This window comes from Capsicum annuum, chromosome 6 (assembly GCF_002878395.1).
Source record: "Capsicum annuum cultivar UCD-10X-F1 chromosome 6, UCD10Xv1.1, whole genome shotgun sequence".
Taxonomy (NCBI): domain Eukaryota; kingdom Viridiplantae; phylum Streptophyta; class Magnoliopsida; order Solanales; family Solanaceae; genus Capsicum; species Capsicum annuum.
In genome coordinates, this window is record NC_061116.1 from 108,590,371 (window position 1) to 108,596,676 (window position 6,306).

Below are 6,306 nucleotides of genomic sequence, written 5' to 3' on the forward strand. Positions count from 1 at the left end.
AATTAGTGATTAATTTTACCATGAAAGTCCAAGGAAAGCCGTATAATATGGTTCTCTTTCTCTTTCTGACTCTCCTCAGCTTTACTTTTTCCTGACTGAGATTGTTCAGGAAGCTTCTCCGAATCCCTCTATACTGTAGCCATTTTTTAGTGGTCAGACGTTGATCCACTTTCACTTTCTTTTCTTTTGGGAGACATGTTTTACCTACAGACAAAGAAAAACAAAAATTACATTACAGTTGATGTATGCATAGATTTTGAAAAATACATTACAAACACCACGAATATCGATACACCAACAGCCACCACCAACCAATGCAAACAAATAAACAAACTCCACGAATACCGACACTACCACAAACACCACCAACCAATGCCACCACCGGTGCCACCACGACAACCACAAACACTACCACTAACACCAACAACACCAACACCAACACCAACACCAACACCATCCAACTATACCACGACAGTCAACAGAAGACTGCGACAGAAACTAGGGATTTCTCGAGTTCTTCCTATAATTTTACTATCAAAACTCAAAATTGTAAACCCATTCTCGAAGATAATACAACTAAAAGTTTTATTTTTCATCATTAACTTAAAAGCCCTTATTTTTTAGAAAAAAAACAAATATAGAGCTCTTCTCAAACTCTGTTGCCTACGAAGATAAAGAAAACGACTGATACAAGAAAGAATGATGTCAAAAATAACACCTATGTGGTTGGAAATAAGAAGAAAAGTGATCTGTTGTGGAGATTTGAGCAAATTTGTTGAGTAGTTGTTTTTTGTACTGTATTGTTGAGTGAGAATGAGAAAGAAAGAGCCAGACCTCGAGATTTAAAATGATGAAACATTTTGTATGGGTTGATTTGTATTGTGGAAAAGAATGACAAGTAGTTTTGAAAATGTTAATATGATCCAAAATGATCTTAATTATTTTTAAAATCATAAAATATATGTGTAATTTTTAAAATCATATAAAAACAATTGAAGTTATAGTTTATCGAGTACTCTAGGAGGTGACCCTGTGAAAACTCACTCCTGGTCCTAGATTAATCAATTTAGGAGTTTAACATATGAACTCAATTGAAATTGTAAAAAAACAAATGTTCAACATGTTGCATCAGATTTTTCATCTGTTGTAAATTATCAATCAGATTAGGTAATAACAGATTATGAATCTGATGTAAATTATCAAACATATTAATTCATCTATTGCGATAGATTACCCATCTATTATAAATTATCAAATGGATTGTCATATATCGCAATAGATTATCCATATATTATAAATTATCAAATAGGCGTTGCCATCTGTTGTGGCTGACCCTATGAGAACTTACCCCTAGTCCCAGATTATTCAATCAAGGTATTAGTACCCTAGTCCTAGATTAATCAATTAATGTATTAGTCTAACATATGAGATAGTAAGAATCAGTTCGGCTCAGAGTAATCGATCCCCGACTCTGGTCGGGAGGAACGCAGTACCATTTCATCATGCAATTGACAAAATACTCAATTGAAGTTGTAGTTGACCCTATGAGAACTCACATTCAATTAAGGAATTAGTCTAACATATGAACTCAATTGAATTATATATAAATAAATGCTCAACCTGTTGCCACATATGTCTTTTCTGTTGGATCAAATCAAACAGATTATGTAATCTGTTACAACATATTACACATTTATTGTAAGCTATCAAACAGATTAAGTTATCTATTGCAACAGATTACCTATCTGTTATAAATTATCAAATAAATTGAGTCATATATTGCAATAGATTACCCATCTGTTATAAATTATCAAATAGGCGTTGTCATATATTATAGTTGATATTATGAGAACTCGCCCCTAGTCCTAGATTAATCAATTAAGGTATTAGTTAGACATATGAGGTAGTAAGAATTGATTCGGCTCAGAGTAATCGATCGACGACTCTTGTCGAGAGGAATGCAGTCCCGTCTCATCATACATTTGCTAAAAGACTCAATTAAAATTATAGTTGACCCTATGAGAACTCACCCCTAGTCCTAGATTATTCAATTAAGGTATTAGTTAAACATACGAGGTAGTAAGAATCGGTTAGTCTCAGAGTGATCAATCGATGACTCTTGTTGGGAGGAATGCAATACCGTCTCATCTGCAATTGCCAAAAAACTCAATCGAAGTTGTAGTTGACCTTTTGTGCTCATTGACCCATCCCTAATTCCACATATATCAATGTAGGTACTATTATTAATCTTAACATTAAGTTAATAAGAACACATTTTAACTCAGAGTGATCGATCAACGACTCGAGTTGGAATGAACGCAATACTAACACCATACAAATGCAACGACTCAATTGGATTTGTAATTAACCCTGTGAGCTTGTTCATTCATCCCTCGTTCCACCTAGATCAATGTAGGTACTATTATTAATCTTAACATTAAGTTAATGAGGAGCTCATTCTTTCATCCCTAGTTCATCCTAAATCAATTGCAATGAAATTCGTTGCAACAAAGAACTGAGCTGTTGGAGAATTTCAAACAGATAACAATATCTGTTGCAACAGATGACATTTCTTATTTAATTATCAAATAGATATTTGCATCTGTTATAACGAATGACTGAGGTGTTGGAAATTTTCAAACAGATATTGATATCTGTTGTAATAGATGATGTTTCTGATTTAATTATCAAATGATATTTTCATCTGTTGTCACAGATAACTAAGCTATTGGGATTTCTTAAATAAATATCTAAATCTGTTGCAACAGATGACATATTTGTTTGAAAATCTTTTTGTTTTCTTTTAATTTTAAAGCAAGCTACTGTCCGAGTAGATAAAATAATAGTACTACTAAAGGCGGTAAAAAATATTTCTTGAATAACTCAAAAATCTCATTAAGTAGTCTTGTCCTGTCTTTTCAATGTCACCCGTTTTCTTCCTTGTGCCCCTCAAGTTATTAGTGAATATTAATTAATGAATATTGAAACCCCTAATACTTCTTCCTTTTCATATTGACTTGGTACTCCCATCAAGAAAATATTAATTAGGGGTTTATTTTACTACCAAATTAGCCTTATTAATTATGCTTTGTAAATATAAATTTGAATAAATACACTTTGTTTAGTCATTTAATACTAAGGGTAGTACATCTAGAAATTAGAATTATCTTATCTCTCCCCTCCTCTCCTTCAGCCCTAAATCTCTCATTTTTTTCTTTCTATCCTCTTTAAGATTATCACAGTCTTTTTTTTCTCTCCTCTTTCTCAAAAATTTTTGTTCGGATCTAAATCGATCGATATCCATATCTTATATCCCTCGACTAAAATTGCTTTGAACCTCTTTTGACATTGTATGATATGATTCACTATTGCTCTTTCATTCTCGTCTTCTTCTTGCAACTTTATTTACATCTTTTTATTTATTTAATTACTATTTTCCCATATCACATTTATTTAAAAAATTTGAAGGAACTTTTAATTGTTGAATAAATATACCGAGAATTTTTACTGTAAGATGCAAAAAAAGTCATCTATTGGAAGAAGTTTAAAAGCCTTGTTGGCAGTATCATTTTTTTAATGTATTTTGTTTGTTTCTTTGTTGTTGATGCTGTTATTGATGTTATTGGTGGGGATGGCATTGTTGAAACTTGTGGTGTGGTGTTGTTGGTGGGTTTGACATTGTTGGAACTTGTGGTGTGGTGTGGTTTAGACGGTGGGTACTTCTTAGCTTAAAAATAGTGGAGTCCGAACAATCAACACAAGGAGTAAAGGAGAAAAAAAAAGTTTAAAGTGAATAAGGAGAGAAAAGCTGGTTACCAAAATTTAAAAAATATGTGCTGAGTGAGAATTGAACTCAAGACCAAAAGAAATAAATAACCTTAAGCACCCATAAACAACAACTAGGCTAACCAAACAACTCTTACTATGGGTGCTCACTGATTAGATTATATACATTTTTTTATTTTCACATACATATATAAAGTTCGATACAAGTTCAGTCTGTACTTGCGCACCCGGAGGACTCCATGTGGGTCTGTCCCTTGTTGTTGATGGTACTGGAACATAAGATGTATGTTTCTTTGTAGTTGATGATGTTGTTGTAATAAATGTTGTTTTCTTTATTGTTGATGTTTTTTATTTGTTGTTTGTTGTTTATGCTGTTGTTGATGTTGCAACAGACGAAGCAACTGATGGAAAAAATCATACCACCAGCAAGGCTGCTATGTATTCCAACAGACTTCATATCTGTTGCATCAGACTCCACATCTGACGCAACAGACTCCACATCTGATGCAAACTATCCAGGATTTATGTGTTGTATGTGTTACTTAAATAAAACTGGTGACTTTGTTAATATGTAAATTAAAAAAACGGATCTAAATACAATATTTTATCTTTTTGTTGTATTTCCGAAAGAAACAGATTGGTAATCGGTTGCAAAATACATTCCACCTGTCAGATAACTTACAACATATGGACAATATGTTACAATAGATGTATATATCAGTTTGCTTTTCTATCAGTTGTGGCATCTGTTATAACTTGCTAATCATCTATTTATTCAATTTCATCGAGAGTAATAGATTTTTCTAAACACTTCTCGGCCAAACTCAATTTTTGCTCTTGGACTGCTTCTCTTTTTTTCTTTAAATCCTTCAAGCTGGCTTCCAAATTCAATTATTGACCTCAATCCAATAACAAAAATTTAGTTTGGTTGAAGGATGCAAAGAAAAAAAGAGAAGCAATCCAAGAGCACAAATTGAAGTTGGCCAAGAAGTGTTCAAAAAAATTGATTGCTCTCGATGAAATTGAATAAACAGATGACTAGCAAGTTGCAATAGATGCCACATCTAAAGGAAAAGCAAATTGATATATCCATCTGTTGCAACAGATTATCCATATGTTGTAAGTTATCTGACAGGTGGAATATATTTTGCAACAGATTACCAATTTTTATCTTTCAGAAATACAACAAAAAGATAAAATGTTGTATTTAGATCTATTTTTTTTCTAATTTACTTATTAATAAAGTCACCAGTATTATTTAAGTAACACACACAACACATAAATCCCGGATAGTTTCAGCAATATTGCATTAAATCCCAGATAGTTTGCTAATTATATTTTATCCCAGAATTTTGAATTGTGATACATATGTTAATCAGTGATACATATAGTATATGTATCACTAGTAAATATGAATCTGGGATTTTATGTAATTTTTTAAAACATTAAGGAATATTGTGTGATATGGTGTCTTAAATATGGGATTTGTGTAATTTTTCCTTTTAAGGGATATGAACAGTCGTGACTTTTTGTTTGACTAAGTCCAGTCCTTTTTAATTCTCAATCATTTTATAAATAAGTCCCTCCGGCCTCCTCACTCACTCTCACTCACTCTCGTTCATTCTACTATACTTATAATACTAATAAATCAGATCTAGATTCATACAAAAAGGTTCATATCGGTCCTTGCAAGAATTTCAAAGGCAGTTTGATGAACTCCAGAGGGATTTGACCAACTTCCGAGCAAGGCTGAGGAGGGCCCTGCTGCTACCGGATGAAAATTATTAGGTTGACAATAATAATAGTAATAATAATAATAATAATAATAATAATAATAATAATAATAATTAGGTTATATTTTTTTCTTTCTTTTAGTGTATGTATTTCCCTTTTTTATATTCGATCTACCTATAAGAGATTCAAAAAAATCCATGTATATGTTTGGTTTGGTTTGGTTTGGTCGATTTTAAATTTTTAATTCTTATTAAATATTTAATTATCATTCTATTTATTTCCTATTCAAAATATGTCGGCGGTTGGAGTCAGGGATGCGGTCATGATGAGAAATTCTCCTAAAAATGGTTCGTTAATAAATAATAAGGAACTAAATGATATTATAATCGTAAAAGAAAGATTATTTAATTTAAAAAAGTCACAACATTGGATTAATTTAATTAAGATACATATATGATGATATGATTTTTCAGAAAAAAGTTAATGAATAGTCGTGATGTGACTTTTGTCTAAACACATTCAACAAATAAACAAAAACAAAAAACGCTTCTGATGCATCAAATTCCTTATCTGTTGCGACTTATGAATTAGTTAGAAGAAATCAAAAAAGCTCCTTAAATAGATGGTCGATTTATAGCAACAGATGGTATATCTGTTGAAACAGATGGGTTGTCTGATGCAACAGATATACAATCTGTTGCCATAACTCAATTAATAAAAATAGTTATTAAAGAAACGGAAAGATTAAGTCACCACCATCTTGATTTAATTAAGTCATTTCTTTTC